Raw genomic sequence first — 24,632 nt, forward strand, 5'->3', positions numbered from 1 at the left:
AGGTTCTCCTCCTGTTACACCTTTCAAACCACCTTACTCTCAATTTCCCTTTCAGTGCTTAATGACCTCAGGTCCCAGTGCTTGGCCTTTGGCCTAAAGTCTATATGCTATTCTATTCTCCTAATTTTTAACTGTTAGGGGCAGGCATTCTTGTGTTTCTTTAAAATAGTTTACTTGACCAAAACAAGGATCAGACAATTGCTCATCTGAAAGCATATCACACTTTCAGATGGTTTCAACCACTTTAAGCAGATCATGCTGAGAAAGTTAATAAAGTTCTAACCAAAGAGGCTGATTACTTCATGGTAGGATCTTGCTAGATCCTACTGAAAATTTAATAAGAAAAAAAAAATCCTGTCAAACATATGAGATACCAACTTTGCAGATGAAAGATACCAACTTTGCAGATGTGTGTAAGATATTTCGGGTTATCTGATATATTGCCACTTCATGGGCAGATCTCAGGGATCCAAATACATTTCAGTATATGTACTTTTCTCCACAGAAAAAATTAAAGTGAACAATATAAAATCCACAACATTTGAGCTGCATGCCACGACACCAGCCACCATACCAGAGGACCAGTATAAAGGAACTAAAATGTACAATTAGTATGAACTAAGTCAACATAAAGAATCCTAGAGCTAATTTAACCGCCACTTTGTGGAGGTAAATTCCATTCTTTCCCAGCCTTTCTGCAGGTTGATAAAATTGTAGCTGTTATTTCATTTCAGCAACAAGATTGTAGAAACATACTGAACATGATTTGCAACAATGAACGCCCTCCCAAGCTCCAAATTTCATATAATTCTTCATAGATGATTTGCATTGTTTTCAAGTGTGTGGAGAAAGAACTTTTCCAAACCTCAGTATTCTGAATTATTCCAAGGAAATGGTAGCGGAAGACAATCTTTAATTATCTCATATGCTAAAGTAGTGGAAAGAATAATATCTTGTACAACTATGTATTATCTTGACCCATTCTTTTAGTAAGAATTTTGTCACCATTCTGGCATTGATAGAGACATAAGATATGGATCTTTATTTGGTAAGTAACACTGTTGGTCTGGTCCCTATGTGAGTGGTGAGTAGTATACCTTGTTCAGCTGAGAATTATCATATGTATTATAGGTATCACGTAAGTTCCCCTCTCTCCTTTATGACATCTGCCATACTGTGAGCTTTGCCTCCATATATTGTTGTATATGATCCCCTTCCACATTCATACTTTTTCCTAAAGCACTTTGAAATTGTAGTCCTAAACTCCATAATTTTGATGTGATTCTTAGGGGTTTCTTCTTTACAGATACTAGCAAACTTACCCATCTAAGATGGGTGATAAAATACGGGTGCAGAAATGAAAAATTTATATGTACTATTTGTTCAGCAATATTAAAATAAGGGCGATTTTTATACATACCTACTACAGAACCTCTTTGTACACAACATTATCAGTTTGTCCACAACTTAATTTCAAGTTGGCAGAGTCAGTTGCTCTGCTCATCGCCACATACAGTTGGCCATTCGTGAACATGGGTGATGGCAGAAACACACCAACATGATCCAAAGTCTGGCCCTGCAACTTGTTTGCAGTGAATGAGAAGGCCAGGTTGATGGGAAACTGCCTGCTCCATAACTGGAACGGAAACTGGTTGTCTGAAGGCATCAGAGGAATCCGGGGGATGAACAGACGTTTGCCGGTGTGAGGGCCCGTTGCTATCACTGCTTCGATGACGTGGGAGTTTAGCAACATAGCGGTGTACCTCGTTCCGTTGCAATTTCCATTGGCAGGATCGAAATTCCGAAGCAACATTACCGGGCAGTACTTCTTCAACGTTATTTTGTGCACTGGCAGTCCCGATTGATTTAAGTTATTCAAAAAATCTTGTGGATATTGATGATAATTTTCATCTTCTATTATGTCTGAGCTGAAATATTCGCGACTTTCTCCGGGGAAGTTGTACAGAAATTATGTATGAAAATTCGTAAAGTAACTAAGTCTACGGGAATAACCAGCCTCGTTTCACGGCCAGAAACAGCTCCGTTTCAGGGAATCCCTTCTCACCCCCACCCCCTACAAAGGAGGGGGTTAGGTTGGATGAAACCCCATTACAAACCAGCTTAGGGGTCCCCACCATAACCCTGCCAAGTTTCATGCCCATCTGACCAGCCGTTTGGCCGTGATTGAATGACAGACAGACAGACATTACGCCCATTATAGTATGATATCTGATGACTACTTAATATTGGGTTCAATACTTATCTCGTTCAGTGACTTATCTCAAGTCCCTTGTTGTTATTATTATTATTATTATTATTATTATTATTATAAAGGATTAGTTTATCCAGACCTCTAAGCCTAATAAAGGCTCTTCTCTGGCTAATTAAAATTCCCTTGTAAGATGTTATTTAGGCTAATTGTAAGTGATGGGTTTATTGTGAAACAATTATAGTTTTTTTTTAATACTAATTTTCCAACAAACGATCCCTTAATTGAAGTTCCTGCAATTTCCATAGTACTACATACCCAATTGTCCAGACTACACAGTGAGGATTTTTGTTGCCTACGACCTCAGGATTTTCTTTTGGAACGTAATGGAGTGTCTGTTCCATAAAAACCATGAATTAGGGCTTATTATAAGTAATGGATTCGGATGAAACATTTTTTTTTAATATGTCGCAATTTCTTTGCGTATGACACGTTTGCTCCACAGGAATGTAGGTAAGCGATTAAAAAAAATTATAAATGAACTTAAATTCATCAGTATACTTATTCGTTAAATTAATAAATGTACTGATAACTGAATTCAAACCTATAAGAGGATGCTATATACAACATGACTCAAGTAGCACCATATCGATGGCTCTTTACAGTGACCTTTCAGCCGAGCTGCATTGTTTTCTGCATTATCTATATCTATATTTACTTCACTTAATAAAAAATAGGTTGGTTACTTACCGTAATTCACTACAATGTACGTATGGTAAGAGAGAGAGGAAAAAACGGGTGTGTTACAATAACCACCATTTTATTGTGGAAATTTAAATGTGTAAAACAATACCAACTTAAAAATAATATTCTTGAAAATATGATTAACTTTATGCATATAAAACATAGGCTACCACACACACACACACACACACACACATGGTAGTAAGGAAAGTGAAACGGGTGTAAGGACAACGCTTATTCATAATTTTCTCTGTATATAATTCATCATTCGCGTTGTTCTTACTTCCCCCTGAGAGAGCATTCAGCGGGCTTTCCGTCAGTGTATAAAGCTTGTATAACCACATATTGTGTACTTTTATATTTTGTATTTTATGTCTCTCAAAAAACACAAATCGGGTCTCGCCGACCCACTTTTACTCTCTCGCGGGTCGGTGACCACATTTCCGTCCGCATGCTGTATATTTATATTTCCCTTGACTGTAATAAAAATCAGTACACTTCTACCTGCCTCTTTGTCCACCTCTCACAACTGGTGACCTCCCGGTTTGGACGGTGACCCAAGCGGTTTTGGCTCAGCCATTAAGGGACTCACTACCGCCGCTCACCTTCAGAGATCTTTAACGGACTCATACGGCGCCTCAGTATAGATCTCTGAAAGCTCCTACCGTGGAAATAACCAACGCCTCTAACGGACTAAATACGGCATACCTGCCCAAGGTGTGTTCAGGCGTTTCCTCAAACGGTTTGGCCCGCCATTCACGACTCTGTCGACCGTTTTTGTGAGAGAGGACAATGGGCGCAAACAGTACCTCGCGGGAAACCCGGGCCTCCCCCGCCCCAGCGACGGACTCTGACACAGCGGCCGCTCAAGCTGTCAAATTGCCCCCCTTCACAACGGCTGACCCGTCTGGCCTGCGGTTTCTTCCGAGCCGAAGGGCAATTCCGGATCGCGGGGCTCACAAACAAAGTGCTGCAGGCTGACCTCGTCGCAGCGGCTCTCCCGACAGAGGTGTTCGACCGAATATCTAACTGGCTGACCGGTCGAGCACGAATCGGACTTGTCACGCTCGACGAGATAAAAGAAAGGCTCTTGACAGCCTATTCCGTGCCCATCGCTGAAAGGGCCGCCCGCGCCCTCGACCTAGTCGCGAACCCTCCCCATGCGCGGCGCCGACACCCAAGATGCCTGGGACACTGTGATGGGCCTCGTCCGTCTGCCCGAAATAGGCCCCGACGGAAAAAAGGTAGAGATCAGCCTGAGCCGCGAAATATTCCTGCGGCAACTCGAGCCGGACGTCCGAAAGCAGCTGACCGACGCGTACACCCTAGAGGACGACGAACTACTAGAGAAGGCAAAGAAGCTGACGTTGTCGAACAATGCCGCGAAGCTCGCCGCCCCCCCCCGATCCTCCGTGTGCCTGGCCGCAGAGAAGGAAGAAGACGACGACGACCCAACGCAAGAGATCGGCGCCGTATCCCAAGGGAAGTCCTCCCACACGCAGCGAGGTGAAAACTCCTGGTGCCGCTTCCACCGGAGGTTCGGGAGATTCTCCAAGAGGTGCGAAAGCCCTTGCACCTTCCAGCAGTCAAAAAACGGCGACGGCAAACAAAACCAAGGCCGCCCGTGGCAACGGCCGCGTCGGAACCACACACCGTAGGGTTCTACGTCCGCGACGCGATCTCCGGTCGGAGGATGTTGGTGGATACGGGGGCAATGCACTCGATATTCCCGCCGTCAGGAAAAGACCGTAGCCGCGAGCCCGACAAAACAACCTCCCTCGTCGCCGCAAACGGGACCCCCATCCGTTCCTACGGCACGAAGCCCCTCGAGATATCCATCTTGGGGCGAAACTACGTCTGGGAATTCACAATCGCGGACGTCAGGATCCCGCTACTGGGGGCAGATTTCCTGGCGCAGAACGGCCTCCTGGTGGACGTGGGCTGCGCAAACGCCTCCTCGACACGGGGACATGCCTTTCCCTTCCATGGCAGCAGGCCCGGGCGCCCCTACAATTTGTACCATCGCCCCCCACAAATACGGCAACCTCCTGCAGGAGTTCCCCGAAGTCTTCAAGCCGGAACTTCGTCAGGCGGCAGGGACGCCGCCCAAGCACGGGATATTCCACCACATAACCACCACAGGCCCCCCGACACACGCGAAGTTCCGACGACTCCCTCCAGGCCGCCTCCAGGAGGCGAAGCAGGCGTTCTCGGAGATGGAACGAATGGGCATCTGCAAGAAAGCATCGAGCCCTTGGGCGTCGCCCCTGCACATGGTACAGAAACCTGACGGCACCTGGAGGCCCTGCGGAGACTACAGAAGACTCAACCTCGCTACAATCCCCGACCAATACCCCTTGCCAAACATGCAGGATTTGACAGGGGCCCTTCATGGGGCGAAGGTCTTCACAAAAATGGACCTCTTAAAATCCTATTTCCAGGTTCCAGTGCACCCCGAGGATGTCCCCAAGACTGCCATCATCACGCCTTTTGGCTCCTTCGTCTTCCATTACTCAACCTTCGGCCTGAGGAATGCAGGGGCCACCTTCCAGCGCCTGATGGACAGCATCCTGGGGGACCTGCCCTTCTGCGTCTGCTACGTCGACGATATCTTGATTGTTTTTTCCAGGTCCTTGGAGGAGCACCTACATCACGTCCGAGCGGTCCTGAAGCGCCTGCAGGAAAACGGGCTGGTCGTCCGTTTCGACAAATGCACCTTCGGCGCCGAGAAGGTGGACTTCCTCGGACACGAGATCTCCGCGACGGGCGTGCGCCCCATGGCCTCGAAGGTAGGCGTGGTGCAGAAGTTCCCAACACCAACCACGGTCAAGTCCCTGCAGGAGTTCATCGGAATGGTCAATTACTACCGCCGATTCATCCCCGCCGCCGCCCGCACCATGTCTCCTCTAACACAGGTCCTGAAGGGGAAACCAAAGGCCCTAACGTGGGAGGCCGAACAAGAGAAGGCTTTCAACGAGACGAAGAGGGCCCTCGCCAGAGCGGCGACATTATGCCACCAAGACCCTGCTGCACCTTTACGCCTCACCACCGACGCCAGCAACGTCGCCTGCGGGGCTGTCCTCGAGCAGATGGTCCAGGGCGAGCCCCAGCCACTCGCCTTCTACAGCAAAAAAACTATCAGCCGCCGAGACGAGGTACAGCACGTTCGACCGCGAACTCCTGGCAGTGTACCAAGCAGTGCGACATTTCCGCTACTCCTCGAGGGCTCCCCCTTTACGATCAGGACGGACCACCTCCCTTTGATACACGCCTTCACCAAGGCGGGGCGACGCTTGGTCAGCGAGACAACAGAGGCACCTAGCAGCCATCGCAGAGTTCGGTTGCACCATCCAGTACGTGCCTGGCGAGAAGAACCCCGTGGCAGACGCCCTATCGAGGATAGAAATCAACGCCGTGCGTCTCGGGGTCGACTACGAAGACCTCGCCCGGGAACAGGCTGCCGACCCGGAGACTGCCGCATACCGCACTGCTATCACCGCCCTCAAGTGGGAAGACGTGCCCTTCGGACCCGCAGGCATGACGCTCCTCTGCGACATCAGCACGGGCCGCCCGCGCCCGCTGATCCCAGCCTCCCGAAGGAAAGCCGTGTTCGACGTCATACACGGACTCTCGCACCCCTCGGGCCGGACGACGGTGCGCCTCCTGACGGAGAAGTTCGTCTGGCATGGAATTCGGAAGGACTCCCTCGAGTGGGCCAGGACCTGCTTGCCTTGCCAAACTAGCAAAATCAGTCGGCACACGGAATCAGGCGTGGGGGAATTTCCGCAGCCGAAACGAAGATTCGGCCACATCCACATAGACGTCTTGTTGGCCCCCTGCCCCCGTCGGAAGGCGCCAGGTACCTCCTGATGGTAATCGATCGCTCCACCAGATGGCCCGAGGCAACGCCGATGTCGGAGGCGACCACGAAAGCATGTGCCGAAGCACTCCTCGCCAGCTGGATCAGTCGATTCGGAGTGCCAGACGAAATCACGACAGACCGCGGACCAGTTTTTCCTGTCGGAGTTGTGGACTGCCCTGGCCCGCCTAATGGGAACGTCGCTACATGCCACCACCGCCTACAACCCAGCAGCTAATGGCATGGTGGAGAGAGTCCACCGTTCGATCAAGGCTTCCCTGATGGCGCGCTGCACCGACGAAAATTGGAAGAGCCAACTACCGTGGGTCCTCCTCGGTCTCAGGACTGCCCCCGCGGGCAAACGGCGAGGCATCACCCGCGGAGAAGGTATACGGGGAGCCATTAACAGTCCCTGGCGAGTTCTTCCCGACCAATGCCGACGACGCTGACGTCTCCATCGCCAGGCTTCGGGAATCCGCCGGGAAGTTCACGCCCTGCGTCAAAACCTTCTCCGACAGAACCAAACGTTTCCTCCCGAAGGCCCTATCATCGTGCAAGCACGTCTTCGTCAGGGACGACGCGCCCGCCGCCCGCCTCTAACGAGACCCTACACCGCGGTCCCTTCCGCGTCCTACGACGCACTGACAAGGCATATCTCTTATCCATCAACGGTCGCGAGGACTGGGTCACAATCGATCGCCTGAAACCAGCCTTCATCATGGACGAGGACCTCGCAGACGCGGATTCCACAGGGCGCCTCAATCTTCCTCGGAAAAAAGCGACTCCTTCGATCGCCAAACCTCCTAGCCGTAGCCGCGGCCGCCCTCGAAAGACGGTCGAACCCCCCGAGGATCACCTCAGGAGAGGCATCCCGTCCCCGGAAACCCCCGAGGATCTACCACAGCAACTAATATCACGCACCCGAGGGCGCCTCCGCCGTCCAGCTCGCTTCCGCGAGTGACTACCCGAAGTACAAAGAAGTCAGCCAACAATCATACCTAATTATTGTCTTAGGGGGGGGAGTATTTGTAAGGACAACGCTTATTCATAATTTTCTCTGTATATAATTCATCATTCGCGTTGTTCTTACTTCCCCCTGAGAGAGCATTCAGCGGGCTTTCCGTCAGTGTATAAAGCTTGTATAACCACATATTGTGTACTTTTATATTTTGTATTTTATGTCTCTCAAAAAACACAAATCGGGTCTCGCCGACCCACTTTTACTCTCTCGCGGGTCGGTGACCACATTTCCGTCCGCATGCTGTATATTTATATTTCCCTTGACTGTAATAAAACCTACGGGCTGCTCTATGAGCAAGAGCCCGTGCTGGCATAAAGCCAGCTTAATCCTAAACAACAACAACATATTAAAAGTTATTTACGGGCTGCTCTGTGAGCAAGAGCCCGTGCTGGCACAAGGCCAGCTTAATCTTAAACAACAAACAACGTAATAAAAATCAGTACACTTCTACCTGCCTCTTTGTCCACCTCTCACACGGGGACCTGGAACAAGTACTTTCGTTGTATATTCTAAATTTTCGCTTGTTCCAAGTCTCTGATTCACTTTCTTTCTACCGTGGATTTAAGAATATTCTCAAGTATACGTGTTCCTTCGTGCTACATTGGATATATATATATATATATATATATATATATAGATATATATATATATATATATATATATATATATATATACATACATACATATACATATTATATATATATATATATATATATATATATATATATATATATATATATATATTATACTCACGTTGTCTCTATCTACTGCCTATACTGTAATTAGGAACTGACTTACGTTCTTTGGAATGGGAAAGTAACCAAATCATAAAAGCATGGATAAATCATAGTGTGAAAATGACATCTCATTGATCTCACCTGCTGAAACAATAAGGCCTTCTTAGGTATTCCTCCTTTATAATATGCTTCAAATCGTACCAGAAAAATGGAGTTAAAATAACATAACCAGCGGCAACATATGATTTCTGTAAAGCTTTGACCTTGCCCTTTTTTTGCCATGGGTTATTCGGAATTATTATTATATATTATTTATAATTCAGATGTTGTTATTTGAGCTTTGTTTAAATTAGCATTTCAAACAGTATGTCACTTCCTCCATTCCTCTTTCCTTTGTCATCTAATCATTGGACCTAAATTTCCCAGAGGTGGGTGTTGTCTGTATGATTCCATGAAATCACTTTTAATTCCAAAGTTCTTGGTAATTTTTATTAAGTTTTGTAAGTGTGGGCTATTACTAACAGACTCCATCCACATTTATTAATCTTCAGCTTGATACAGTCATTAGACATAGGTAACTCTCCCACAGACATGTCCGTTCAATTGTATGATTCAATGAAATCCCTCTTAATTCCAAAGTTCTTCATCATTTTTAAGAAAAAGTTTTGTAAGTGTAGAATTAGATTAGCAACCTACGCCCATACTGGGCAGGACCGGTCCACTGGCAACTTTGTCATTATTAGACTTTTAAATTGCTAAGGACATATGGATGTTCTTTGTATGATTCAATGAAAGTCCTCTTAATTCCAAAATTTTGTATCTTTTTTTTTTTTTAGTTTTGTAAGTGTATTATTAGCAGACTCAGCCCACATTTGGCAGGCCCGACCGATTTTTAACCGGTCTATTTCAGAATTAGTTAAGACGTAACTAGGTGCTGAAGAAGGACGTAACAATGGCGAAGCAGAACGTAACGAGGTTAATCTTTCAAGTTGAATTAGAAGTAGCTTATCTATTAGTAGTCTAGCTTATTTGCATTGCATACCTATTTGACAGCTACCGGGTGTCAGCCTACCTAGGCCTATGTGGTTAAGTAAAGATATTTTAGATTTTTTTTTCTTTTGTGGTCATAGGTATTTAGGTTATGTTACTACTAAAAAGGGGCCACTGAAGGTATTATGGTAGCTATGATTTAGGTATTGACTAAACCATTACTGAATTTTTTACTTTACTTGGAATGTTTTAGGCGTAGATGCTAGGCCTATTTTGAACGTTTCTAACATCTTATAGGTAGGCCTAATTACCGTTATCAAATAAGTTTATCTTAGATCACCCTTTGTAGGCCTACATTTGGTTGGCCTATGGGGTAAGTCTAGGATTATGATAGGCCTAATCAACTCCTCGTAAGTTATTCATAATCTTAATAGGCCTAACATTGACCTTGGTTATTTATATATGAATACATAAGCCCAAATTAGAGGTCATCGAGCCTAATAGTCCAGGCTGGTATGTTTAAGGATTATGGTAGCCTAGGCTAATGCTTCACACGATTACCTTATTTCTTCATTAGAGTTTATCTATAGTACTATTCGGGTTGCTTATTATTTTTTAGGAGTCGACTGCAATTACTACGGCAAAATACATTCGACGTCCCGATCCCTAGTGGCTTTCAAAAGTAGATCTTGGTAATAACTTCAAGTCAGGTATTTCTTGGGAAATTACAGTTTCATATTCAGTGGTACCTCAGGATACAAATTTAATCCATTCTGAGGCGGCCTTCCTAACCTGAGTTTTTCGTATCTTGAACCGAATTTACATGTACGTAAATTGCCTAATTCGTTCCAAGCCCAACAAAAAAACCCCAGTAAATATTATTTTAAAGCTAAATTGACCAATAAACAATGAAATACAACAATTTGGACCATTCAATACCTAACTTAAACTACATATACTACTACTAATATGTACTACATACCTGTATATAAATAAAGTGTTTGTTCCGGTACGATATACAAACCTTTCGGTCCTTTTACAATAGGAAGGTAACTAGCGGCAGCTGGGCGGTCGTAAGCTTCGAACAAGGGAGTTTGGTAGTTAACTGCTTGTCCGACAGTGCGCGCAGCGCGCGACTGGGAGGTGAAGAACCACTTTTGTTTTCGGCCTTGTGGTGTGAGGACGTGTTCGCCATCGCTCTCTGCCTGCTTCATCGTCGTATGCCTTGCTTTGTTGTGAATTTTTCAACTTGGTTTGTCAGTGTTTGAAAGTGAATTGTAAGTACGTACTGTCTTTTTCATCTTTTATTACATTTATTTTTGGGATCATCGGACATGGAACTATCCTCGCACCCCCCCATCAACCGTAGATGTACCCGGGATGGAGGGTCGCAAGTGTGGGGTCTTCCTCTCTTTCTGAAGATTGATCCTCAGTTGCTCTCGGTGCCGAGGGTGGGAATGCTCTCGGCCCGAGCCGTGTATTTTTTGGGTGAAAGTGTGAAAGTGAAAATCGTAAGTGCATTGCTGTTTTTCATTTTTCATTTATTTTCTTGCCCTTTACACTCGGTGCCGAGGGCGCGAATGCTCTTGGCCAGAGCCTTTTATTTTTGTGTGAAAGTGAAAGTGAAATTGTAAATGCAGTATTCTTTTTCATTTTCATGTATTATTATCATTATGGATCAAGAATTCCGCTCATTCCCGGGAATTGATCCTCATGCCCTTTGCGCTCGGTGCCGAGGGCGCGAATGCTCTCTGGCTGAGCCGTGTAACATTGTTCTAATTGGTCGGAGGTGCAGTGGGTGCTGTGCGGGGGCAGGGGGAACGAAGGCCTGCCAAGGAGTCGTCGGAAAGCTCTCCCGCAACTCCCTTGGTAACTGATTCTTAGTCTTTTTTCCTGCCCCCCCGCTCAGCTCCCACGTATGGCACCTTCCCCTTCGGAGGGGTTTTCGAGGTCCTTCTTCTTCGCCCGATCCGTCGAGCGTAGAGGAGGGCGCTCGTTACCTGACGTGCATTGTATTCGGGGTCTTACGTTCGTTCGGGGTGGGGCTCGTCCCACCCCCCCCTCCCCCCGCGCGAGGGGAACCCCTCCTGTATACCAGACACTTGCTTCCGCAGATGCTTGCTGTGGGGGATGATCTTGGACAGGTGTGGGCGTCATTGGGACTGCAGGGCGTGCCGAGTGTCCAGGGGCTGCTCCATCATCTGGCGGGGTCTGGGACGGTCACTCATGAAATGGTGACCACCACCAACGATCTCTACTACAGGATAGGCCGCCCCTCCTCACCTGGTATATTGCCCCCACGTGATGTCAGTGACTCCTACAGCCGCCATGCAGGGGCCGATTGTCGCTGTACCGAGGAGGGGCATGCCGCCGCCGCCCGGGTTGCCGTGCTGCCTCCCCCAGACTTCCGCTGCCCAAGAGCTCGCCCCTGGACCTGCCGCCGGTACCCAGGATGTCGCTGGCTGCTGCCCCGTCTCCTTGCCTACCTGTGCTACCTGCCGCTGATGCTGTGCTGGCTGTTCCTGCCGTTCCTGCTGTTCCCGTACCTGCCGATGTCATCCCAGTCCACGGTGTTGCTGCCCCAGACGCTGGTCTGTCCGGACAGGTGCAGCCGGGCCTTGTTGCTTCGGCAACAGCAGCCCTGGCTCCATCCTGGATGGCTGACCTCACGTCTGTCTTGAGGAAGCTGACGAAGAAGAAGAGGAAGAGGAGGAAGGTGTCTTTATCGTCTTCTTCGTCGTCTGCAGCTGCCTCTTCCCCTTCGACTTCCAAGGGTACCCAGCCGCGGAAGAAGAAGGTTGCCTCCACCCCTCCTAAGAAGGCACCTTCGGGAACTTTTCAGGGCCCGTCCCACTCCGGTAGGACGGGGGGGTCTTTCCGCTGGTTCTCCTGCTCCTTCGGGAGTAGGGCCCATCTCTCCATCCGCAAGGAAGAAGAAGACGGGGACCAGAGGGGTACCGGCTAACACCGGTACTTCCTCGCCTGGTGTTAGAGGTTCTGCCGCTACACCAGGTTCCGTCTCGGCCTCTCGTCCGCAGAGGTACCGAGTGTACGGTCACTCACGGGTGGCTGTGCAGCCAAGACCCAGACGCAAGAGCTAGTTCAGGGTCAGGATCACGGCACGGAGCGGAAGGCTGGCGAGAGCCACTCGGGTGACACTCGCCAGGCCAGCGGTCGCTCTCGTAGCGACCAGCCGGTCACCCGGGTTGACGTGACGATCCCAGACCGGCCACGGGCTGAGGCTTGGAAGAGGTCCCCCCCGATCGCTGGCGCCAACAGGACACGCACTGGTCTCGCCGCGACTGTGGTCTCTGCAGGTCTCCTGACCGCCGCTCCCACAGGGACCGCACGGGTAGGGGGACCAGCAGCAGTTCCTCTGATGCAAGAGATCATGGCCGCTGTTCTTGGTCCAGCCGCTCTCCCCATGGGAGGGGCGCGACCAGGCCTGCAGCTCGATCGCCGCCATTGGCGATAGCCTGCAGCCCCCCCAAGCACACCGGTTCTGCCGGCGAGCGAGGGGTGGGGGCGTCAGGTCTTCCTCTCCCGTTCCTCCAACTTCCTCGGGTTACACTGGGAAGGGTGAGATAACAAGGAGTGATCGTGAGGGGTGCGCCCCCCACCATCCCACCACGACGCCCTACGTGCCAGGCACGGTCCTCGGATCGACCAGGTCGTACGCGCAAGTGGCAGGAGGAGACCGGGAGGGGTCTGCCGCTGTTCCTCCCTCTGAAGGAGGAGGGTCTCGGGAATCGCTCTTGCTGGAGGGGCTTGATGGTCCTACTCCTCAAGATGCGGGTATTCCTGAGATCCAGAGGAATTTTGCGCTGATTCGTCAGCACAACGACCTCGGGGAATGATCGCCAGCCGCTGGTCCAGACCAGCAACTTGACATAAGACCGATGCTCCGTTCCTTGGTCCAGCTTTTCTCCTAGAAGCCGCTGGTCCACCAGACCTGCAGCTTGATCGCCACCGTCGGTTGGCGATCGCCTGCAGTCCTCCCAGCCTACTAGCATGCTAGTAGGACGGGTAGGAGCATCAGGTCTCCCTCACCTGTCCCTTCAACCTCCTTAGACTACACGGGGAGGAACGAGGCAAGCAGGAGTGACCGTGAAGGTGGGGGGGCTGGCAAGGACGAATAACGCTTCCCAGACTCTTGGAGGGACCATCACCGCTGTTCACATGACGGTCCGTCTGGACCACGCAGTCAAGAGAACAGAGCGCGCTCCCCCTTCGGTCCTCTTGAGAGGTTTTGGCCTCGACGAGGACTGGGAGTCGCGGAGGACGGTATCGGCTCTCTCCTGTCAGGTGCTCAATCAGCTCCACCCAGACGACGTTCACGGTGGCGGCAGACGCTTAACCTACAGTACGAGTACGTAACCCTCCTCGGGGAAAACATTTTCTCCTGACGATACGTTTTGTTCATGAAACTTACTTGGCAGATATATATATAGCTGTATTCTCCGAAGTCCGACAGAATTTCAAAACTCGCGGCACACGCAGTGGGCGGCCAGGTGGTAGTACCCATTCCCGCCGCTGGGAGGCGGATATCAGGAACCATTCCCATTTTCTATTCATATTTTTTCTGTCGCCGGTCGGTAAACACCTGTTTACAGACCTCCGCCCAGGATTTTTGGATTTTGACTCGTTATAAGTATCTGGATTGACTTTTGGTTTTGACTCTGGATTGTTGGATTGGCATACGCGATAGTGGACTGTTTTTGGATTTTGGATTGGCTTTTCTTTGAACGTGATGTCGGGATCAAGTTCAGTGAGCTTCAGAGTGTGTGTGAGGAGTGATTGCAAGGTGAGGCTACCGAAATCATCGGTAGACCCCCACACAGTATGTATGGGGTGTAGGGGGCATGTTTGTTTGCTGGTTGATCGTTGCATTGAATGCAAAAGTTTGACTGAGGATGAATGGAAGGTGTATGAATCCTATCGGCGTAAGTTGGAGCGCGATAGGATCAGGAGGTCTTCCTCTAAGAGCGGTTCTACGAAAGGTAAGGGAAGTAACATTTCGCCTATTTTAACACCAGTAGAATTTGCTTCACCTAATCCTGTGTTGTTGCCTGAGGGCCCTAGTTCTGTGTCTGGAGAAGGTAATGCCCTTTCTCTGATTCTAGAGTCATTGCGCACTCTAGAGTCCAAAGTGTTGGCCCTTGAAAACGGCTCGAGTAAAGTGTGTGATCGTGCCCCTAGTGTTGTGGAGGGGGCGTCAGATCGGCCCCATAATGCCTCTAGGTCTAGACCTCTGTCGGACTCCCAGACCTCAGGGAGTGGGCATGTCGAAGCCGCAAGAGGGTTACGGGGGCCTCCCCACCGATCTGGCGTCCCTTCGGCAGGACCTGTTGCTGCTTCCCAGGCTGCCAAGGAGCGTGCTCAGGCTCGCATCCTTAAGGACTGTTTTTCGTCCTCCGAGGCGCCCTCCCCACGCAAGGGGTGGAGCGCTCGGAGTGACTCGCGTCCGTTGAAAAGGACTTTTCCTAGGGAGGACGCTTTACGTCCCCTCTCTCCGCTCTCGTTGCGGTCTTCGCCTGCGTCGTATGACGCGTTTCCTCCACAGAAGAGAGGTAGGACGTCGTCCGAGGACGACGCTGAGAAGCGTTCTTTCTCTCGCGCCTCGGAGAGGCAGGTTGCTGTTCCTTTGAGAAGGAAGGAGGCGTCCCCCCGCCCCTCGTCTTCTCGCAGGCGCAGCCCTTCACCTCCTCTCTGTTCTTCACCTACGAAGAGTATTCTTGCGTCGCTTCAAGACCAATTGTCGACCTTAATGGCTCGGAAGACTCGCCCAGCAGCAGTTGAGCCTAAGCGAAGGAAGGACGCTAGACTGCCTGTCAAGAGGACGAGGCAGTCTCCTTCTCTGTCTCCTCGTTCGTCGCTGTCTCCGCCCGCACGTCAGGACGCCTTTGAGGACGCTCGACAGGACGCCTTGGAGGACGCTTTTGAAGACGCTCGGCAGGACGCTTTTGAAGACGCTCGTCGGGATGCTTTGCTTGACGCTTTGCCTGTGGAGAAGGCTTTCGAGAGCGCTCAGAAGGACGCTTTGAAAGCGAAAGCTGGACGCTTGAGCGTCAAACGTAAGGACGCTCCTCGAGAGAGACTAAGAGTTTCCTCTCTTGACGCGCAGCGCGGTCAGGACGCTCTTCGTAGTTCGAGCTCTAAAGATCGACAGAAGGTCGGTCGCTTTGAAGAGGCTGATGTTAGTCTTCCTCGAAAGCCTTTGTTGAAGGCTAGACCCGTTGGGCGCACGCCCTCTCCAGAGGTTCAATCTCCTGCTCTCCGGGAGGAAGGGGAACATAGTAGTCCGGCTGACTCAGTGGAGGAAGAACAGCCGTCAGTTTCGTCGGTTTCCGACTACAAGGTGCTGGTACGACTTTTACGTTCTTTGTTTGGAGAGAAGTTCCAGCCTGCAGCTCCTAAGTCTCCTCCCTCTCAGTTTTCGTCTTCGAAGTCGGGCAAGGTTTCGGAAGTGGTGGAGATGAAGACTTCCTTGTCCACTAAGAGAGCATTCAAGAAATTGCAGGACTGGATGGAACGTCGGAAGGATCAGGGCAAGTCGACTTTCGCCCTTCCTCCTTCAAGACTCAGTGGGAAAGGCGGCATTTGGTATGAGACCAAATCTGAAGTAGGAGTTAAGATCCCGTCTTCTTCCCAAGGGGACTTTGCTAGTCTGGTAGACGCCCAGAAGAGATCCCTTTTATCGTCCGCTAAGATTTCATGGACACCAACGGAGATCGACCATCACATGAAAGGTCTGTTAAAGACTCTGGAAGTCTTTAACTTCCTAGACTGGTGCCTAGGAGTCCTGGATCTTCAATCTAGGAGTCCTGATTCTTTGAGTCTGGGGGAGCTGTCCAATGTGTTGTCATGCATGGACAAGGCCGTCAGGGATGGTTCGGAAGAGTTAGTGTCTCATTTCGGCACTGCTTTCCTCAAGAAGAGAGCGCTCTTATGCAATTTTACAGCGAGGTCTGTTTCTGCATCGCAGAAAGCAGAGCTTCTCTTTGCACCTCTTTCGAGCCATCTCTTCCCCCAGGCTATGGTAAGGGACCTGGCAGTGAGCCTACAAGAGAAGGCTACCCAGGATCTCTTGGCCCAGTCTTCTAGACGTCCCGCAGTCCCTATCACGTCGTCGTCTGGACGACCTCCTAGGAAGGTTAAACCCTTTCGTAGCGCTCCTCCCTCGAGAGCTGCTCCTCGAGGGAGAGGACTGGCAAGAGGAAGAGGTTCCTTCAAACCTAAATCCTCTAAGTGAAAAAGAAAGTCCTTCAGATGCCTGTCGGAGCCAGGCTAAAGTTCTTTGCGGGTGCGTGGAGAGAGAGATACAGATGCGTGGTCCCTCAAGATAGTGGAACAGGGGTACAAGATCCCCTTTGTGGACCCTCCTCCTCTTTCAACGACTCCCAGAGATCTTTCCCCGTCGTATCAAGGGGAGAAACAGCAGGTTCTTTTAGATCTTTTGGAACAAATGATCATGAAAAGAGCGGTGGAGCAGGTCTTAGACCTGGGGTCACCAGGATACTACAACAGACTTTTCCTGGTACCAAAGCAGTCGTCGGGGTGGCGTCCAGTCTTGGACGTAAGCAGACTGAATCTTTTCGTAGAAAATAAAAAATTCAAGATGGAAACACCTCAGTCGGTTCTAGGAGCCTTAAGACCGGGCGACTGGATGGTGTCCTTGGACCTACAGGACGCATACTTTCACGTGCCTATCCACCCTCTTTCAAGAAAGTTTCTGAGGTTTATGCTAAGGGACAAAGTTTGGCAATTCCGAGCCCTTTGTTTCGGTTTAAGCACGGCTCCGATGGTATTTACCATGCTCATGAAAAACGTAGCGAGATGGTTACATTCTGCAGGAATAAGAGTGTCCCTGTATCTCGACGATTGGCTTATCAGAGCATCGTCAGAAGAAAGGTGTCTGAAGGACCTTCACTTCACGTTGGCCTTGGCGAAGTCCCTGGGACTTCTGGTCAACCTCGAAAAGTCGCATCTGACCCCAACACAGTCCATCGTGTATCTGGGGATTCAGATGGATTCAGTGGCTTTTCGAGCGTTTCCGTCCCAGGAACGACAGCTGCAAGGCTTAGAGAGAGTTTCGGCCTTCCTGGGGAAGGAAGCTTGCTCGGCGAGGGAATGGATGAGTCTGCTGGGAACCATTTCATCGCTGGAAAAGTTTGTTTCCCTGGGAAGACTACACCTCAGACCTCTCCAGTTTTTCTTAGCAGACAAATGGAGAGTCAGAGAGGATCTGAATGCGACCCTTTTCATCACCAAATCGGTGAAGAACCATCTAAGATGGTGGTTAGATCCTCGGAAGTTTCGAGAGGGGTTGTCCCTAAAGCTTCTGAGCCCAGACCTAGTGTTGTTTTCCGACGCCTCGGTGTCGGGATGGGGAGCAACACTGGGAGGGGAGGAAGTGTCAGGCACCTGGAGGGGGGAACAGGTGTCCTGGCACATCAATGTAAAGGAACTAGCGGCGGTTTTTCTGGCGCTACAGTTCTTCCAACAAAAGGTTGCAGAGAAAGTAGTCCAAGTCAACTCGGACAACACCACAGCCCTGGCGTACCTAAAGAAGCAGGGAGGTACACACTCCCGTCCTCTGTTTTATTTAGCGAGGGAGATTCTGCTGTGGGCAGATGCGAGACGGATAAGGATCCTGACGAGATTTATCGCAGGAGTCCAGAACGTCAGCAGACCGACCTTCTCAGCCGACAAGATCAGATCCTGCCGACGGAATGGACGTTGCACCAGGACATCTGTCGAGAGATCTGGAGACTGTGGGGGTGTCCGTTAGTCGACCTATTTGCGACGTCGAGAACAAAGAGGTTGCCTCTTTATTGCTCCCCTGTGCTGGATCCGGGAGCAGTCGATAGACGCTCTGCTCTGGGACTGGTCGAACCTAGACTTGTATGCCTTCCCGCCATTCAAGATCATGGGGGAAGTAGTAAGGAAGTTCGCGGCATCGGAGGGGACGAGGTTGACCCTGATTGCCCCGATGTGGCCCGCGAAGGAATGGTTCACGGAAGTAATGTCATTCATCATAGACTTTCCGAGGACCTTGCCCTGGAGGAAAGATCTACTCAGACAGCCCCACTTCGCAAGATATCACCGAAACCTCTCCGCTCTGGGTCTGACTGCGTTCAGACTATCGAAAAGCTGGCCAGAGCGAGAGGTTTTTCTAGAGCAGCTGCAAAGGCGATCGCCAATGCTAGGAGAACGTCCTCGAGAGCTGTTTACCAGTCGAAGTGGGCTTCCTTCAGGGCATGGTGTAGAAAGGAGGGAATTTCCTCTTCCACTACCTCTGTGAGCCAGATAGCCGATTTCCTGCTATTTTTAAGAAATGTACAGAAGCTGGCTGTCCCGACCATCAAGGGATATAGGAGTATGCTGTCGGCAGTCTTCCGACACAGAGGACTTGACCTGTCTGATAACAGGGATCTTCACGATCTCCTGAGATCATTTGAGACATCCAAGATACCTCAGGCGAGGCCTCCTTCTTGGAACTTGGATTTAGTCCTTAGACTTTTAATGTCGAGTCCTTTCGAACCTCTACATGAAGCGTCTCTTAGGAACTTGACTAAGAAGGCTCTTTTCCTAACTGCTCTGGCGACGGCGAAGAGAGTTAGCGAAATTCAGGCCATTTGTAAGAGAGTGGGCTTCAAAGGGGACAATGCTGTCTGCTCTTTTGAGTCCCACTTTCTTAGCAAAGAATGAAAACCCGTCGAACCCTTGGCCAAGGAGCTTTGAAATCAAGGGTATGACAAGCCTTGTGGGCCAAGAACCTGAGAGAGTCCTGTGCCCTGTCAGGACTCTAAAGTTTTATGTCCACAAGACTAAAGAGGTACGAGGTCCCTCAGATAATCTCTGGTGTTCGGTTAAACGACCCGATATACCATTGTCCAAGAACGCTTTGGCGTTCTTTCTGAGGGACGTCATTAAAGAGGCTCATTCGTCTTCCACACAGATTGATTTGAGCCTCTTGCGAGTGAAAGCTCACGAGGTCAGAGCTGTCGCAACCTCGCTTGCCTTCCAAAGGAACATGTCGATCAAGGACATCCTTGACGCCACCTTTTGGAGGAGCAATTCAGTATTCGCCTCACACTACTTGAGAGATGTGAGAACGATATACGAGGACTGTTGTTCTCTTGGGCCATACGTTTCTGCAGACACAGTCTTGGGGGCTGAAGGTAGCTCTCTCCCTATCCTTTAGTTAGGTTTAGGTTAGGTTTTAGTTGTTGTGGTTTTGGTTGTGGTGAGGCTTTGGTGAAGACCTCCCATCTCTTAGCTTAGTGTTCAGGGGGTCTTGGATAGTTGGTCAGGTGGTGGTCAGTTGCTTCGTTGCCCTCATTTGTATGGCTCTATGCTCTTGTCACATTGAGGTCATGTCCCCGTTGACAGAGCATCCAGAGCGCACCAGCACTACAGGTCTCCACCTGGCTGGCAACTCTGATTAAGCACAAGCAGGCTGAAGTGACAGTAATCACAGAGTCTACTTTGCTAACAGGTGAGGAACCAAGGTGTATATCATCTACTTAATTTAAGTTTCCTACAAATCCTATTCTGTCTCTTCCCACCATCCGAAGGTGGGATTCAGCTATATATATATCTGCCAAGTAAGTTTCATGAACAAAATGTTATTGTTATAATACAATTAAGTTTGTTCATACTTACCTGGCAGATATATATAATTAAGTGCCCACCCACCTCCCCTCAGGAGACAGTGGCACTGATAAAATATGAATAGAAAATGGGAATGGTTCCTGATATCCACCTCCCAGCGGCGGGAATGGGTACTACCACCTGGCCGCCCACTGCGTGTGCCGCGAGTTTTGAAATTCTGTCGGACTTCGGAGAATACAGCTATATATATATCTGCCAGGTAAGTATGAACAAACTTAATTGTATTATAACAATAACATTTTCCCAGACTGAGAAGCTGATGCTGCTCATACTCGCTTCTCCAACTGCTAGTTCTGCTGGGAAGGCGAGCGATTATCCAATTCCTTCCCCATTCCCTCTCTCCTTACGGCTACAAGGGAAAGGGGAGGGAGCCTGCAGAGAGTTCTCTGTAGGATTCCACATTGGGGACTGCGTTCCTGGGGGAGACCTTCGGGTCCTGCCTGACGTAAGTCCCCGTTGTTGAGGAAGGATCCTACCCGATCCTCGATTTCTACAGGAATCAGGAGGACCACCAACCGATGATCATCTTGACGAATTCGGTGGGGGTTTCGCCGAGCGCTTAGAATTCTGCGGAATTTCTAGCACTCTCAGAGTGTTCGAGTTTTTTATGATCTGCAGACACTTGGGCGAAACCATGGTCCAGAGTGGGCTAGATGAGAATCCCCGATAATTGTTACTACGATAATCGGGAATCTCGCCGATTGCTCGAATTCCTGGAATTTCTAGTGTTTGGAAGAAGCACTGCTGCTGAAGGAAGAATATCTCACAGTAGGCGACCAACCCTGGGATAGAGAAAAACAGACGGGAACATTCAGTTTGGCTTGAACTATCGTCTTCGGTATTCTGTTATCACCATTGAAGCTTTTCTTCGGGGAAGACTTCTCCTTTACTCTCTTGATTAGAGAACGAAGGGTGTCTGCTTCCAATCCTTATTCTCATTCCTCGAAGGGAAAAGAATTTAGGATGGAGGTCGTTGTACAGGAACCTACAAATATACTACGTATATTACCCTCGTGACATGATTCTGTTAATCAGTTGAATTGTCCGGGGTGTAGGCGCATACTGTAGTTAATTCTACGGATTGTGCCCGAGACAAATAGTATCCTAATTGAACTGCGACTCGGGACTGCCTGCAACCTCCCAGGAGTTACCAGTTTCGATTTTAAGATACTTATGGTATTGTCACGACAACACCACCTCAGCTTTTGTATTTACCGAAATCCGTTTCGTTTAAATATAATTGCTCGAGCGTATTTTTTTACGCTCGATGGTTCTAGCTGAACGCATTCCTTCGTGGAATGGATTACCTGGCAACTCAGGATGACGAGTGAGCGAGAGCTAAATGTGTATTGGACTGCCGACAACAGCCCAGTACCAGCTGGCTCTCCGAGATGCACGGTCAGTTTATGTCTCTCTCCCTTACAATGATTGACAACCGAACAGTATCTCTGCCCGACAATCACAGACTTAGGTCTCTGATTGACGTTGATTCTCGCATACATGATGACCATCTGCATCGCCTTGGAGCATTGCGAGAATTATCAACAGATATATCTCTTAGACTCTTTCATCTTTCTGTTTACCGCATGGTAACAGAAGTCTGTAGCCTAGTCTCCCGCTGCATCGCACCCCTGTGATAATGCAGAATGATTTCTTCAGACATCTGAGTTTGTCTTCTAAGATATCTCATATTCGTAGGTGTGCAATTGTTCATTGTTCACCTCGAATTACAGATGTATACGGAAGACATCGCCTGCTCCCCGCCCTACCAGCTCTACTTAAAAATGATCAGCCCATGAGAAGCAGTTCTTCAGGCAGTACTTCCCTGTGTTTTCTTTACTGAAAAACGCCCCGCTTTCATTGCAATTACGACTCCTCACCGGACAGCAAAGAAATAGCGGTTTAGTGTTTTCAGTCCTTTGTAAGCACAGGTTCAGAATCTTGAGAATCCTTCTCTCGATTCGGCTGTGAAGACGTAGGTTGCAGTCACCTTCCACCTTCGTCTTCAACGGCACATAGTGTTGTTTCTCCTGAGCTGAGATTCAACTACTATGAGAATGTCTTGCCATCAGGGACCTCGGTCTCTAGAAGGCAATTGACTTTCCCCTGTTGGGTACATGCCTTAAGAGAATCATCACCTCGCTGTCTGGCATCGGTGATAAACAAATAGACGATTTGTATGGTCCCTTTAAAGGCGAAGGTCACGTGACTTGCTCGGATGCTTGGACAACTTGCCTCACACTACCAAACTCAGTCAGTTGGCAGCTGTCAGAGCGCCCGAGTCAGTTACAATCTACGCTGTGGTCTTAGTTCGGTTGTTCTAGATCAATCATTACTTTGTCCTAATAGCTTGTCCCAGTACCCATACCATCGACACCCACCATGAAGTGTCGGTGTCTGTTAGGAACAATCGTTTTGCCGATTGTTCCCTTGGTGGATTGTTGCCTCTTTTGTTTTTTAATTGCTGGCGAGTTGACGTCTGGTGGATGGCGTCAAACTTCGTCAGTCAGGTTCTGGAGGGCAGAACAACCAGTCAGGTTCTGGAGGGCAGAACGACCAGTCAGTCAGTCAGTCAGAGGCAGTCAGGTATAATTTAATTACCTGTGGACCAGCATGAGGCAGCGTCAGGTACTGGATACCTGGTTATTTAATTGAAGTCTTCGTATGGAGTATGTCTTCGAGTTGGAGGTCGGCAGCCTTTGGACAGTATTATTGTGTTTTCGTCGTCAAGAGGACTACGTGTCAAGTGCGACCTCACTGGGCAGCAGCAGTGACGTGTTTTCGTCCAGTGGTCGAGGAGGACTTCCATACTGCATCTGAGGACGAGATGGTTGTTGTGTCAACTCTGTCTTGATCGTCCAGCATTCGAGGAGGATGTCCCATATTGTCTCCAAGGACGAGGTGGTTGTCGTATCGGCTCTATCTTGATCGTCCGGCATTGGACTGTTGTCCTCATCGTTTAAAGAAGTGTTCCCGTTTTGCTCTGACTATCAATTTGCCGCTTCAGTGTTAATTTTAATTAATATTATGCTCCTATTTCTATTAATTATATTTACATATTATTGTTAGTTTTTAAGTTTTTGTGTGTTTCTGCCACCCAGATCCTTGACTCACTGTACATTATGTATTTAAATCTTGTAAATAAATTAATTTTAAGGTAACTTTTTGACTTTGTTATGCTCCTCTCTCCTTTGTTTGTCACCTGTCGTCAGTCATTACAGCCCAATTGTTTATTATTTTTAAGAACCTGTCGATCTCGAGAGTCGAGATCGTAATATTGGCGACCTTGCCAGGATTGGTTCTGTTTTGGCTGACGGGGGTGTGGCAGCAACGGGAAGAGTATTTTGTTTGTAAAAAAAAAAAATAATAATAATAATTTTTTTTTTCTGTTAGGTGGGAGGTGTTAGGAACAATCGTTTGCCGATTGTTCCCTTGGTGGATTGTTGCCTCTTTTGTTTTTTAATTGCTGGCGAGTTGACGTCTGGTGGATGGCGTCAAACTTCGTCAGTCAGGTTCTGGAGGGCAGAACAACCAGTCAGGTTCTGGAGGGCAGAACGACCAGTCAGTCAGTCAGTAGAGGCAGTCAGGTATAATTTAATTACCTGTGGACCAGCATGAGGCAGCGTCAGGTACTGGATACCTGTTATTTAATTGAAGTCTTCGCTATGGAGTATGTCCCTGTTTTTTTTTTCGAGTTGGAGGGTCGGCCAGGCCTTTTTCTCATTTATTTTTTTCTTGTGCTCCTTTTTTCCTTCCCCTATTTCTTCTCTTCCTTTGGACAGTATTATTGTGTTTTCGTCGTCAAGAGAGGACTACGTGTCAAGTGCGACCTCACTGGGCAGCAGCAGTGACGTGTTTTCGTCCAGTGGTCGAGGAGGACTTCCATACTGCATCTGAGGACGAGATGGTTGTTGTGTCAACTCTGTCTTGATCGTCCAGCATTCGTGAGGATGTCCATATTGTCTCCAAGGACGAGGTGGTTGTCGTATCGGCTCTATCTTGATCGTCCGGCATTGGACTGTTTGTCCTCATCGTTTAAAGAAGTGTTCCCGTTTTGCTCTGACTATCATTTTGCCGCTTCAGTGTTAATTTTAATTAATTATTATGCTGCCTATTTCTATTAATTATATTTACATATTATTGTTAGTTTTTAAGTTTTGTGTGTTTCTGCCACCCAGATCCTTGACTCACTGTACATTATGTATTTAAATCTTGTAAATAAATTAATTTTAATAGGCAGCATAATAATTAATTAAAATTAACACTGAAGCGGCAAATGATAGTCAGAGCAAAACGGGAACACTTCTTTAAACGATGAGGACAACAGTCCAATGCCGGACGATCAAGATAGAGCCGATACGACAACCACCTCGTCCTTGGAGACAATATGGACAT

Source organism: Macrobrachium nipponense, chromosome 17 (genome assembly GCF_015104395.2).
Source record: "Macrobrachium nipponense isolate FS-2020 chromosome 17, ASM1510439v2, whole genome shotgun sequence".
Classification (NCBI taxonomy): Eukaryota; Metazoa; Arthropoda; class Malacostraca; order Decapoda; family Palaemonidae; genus Macrobrachium; species Macrobrachium nipponense.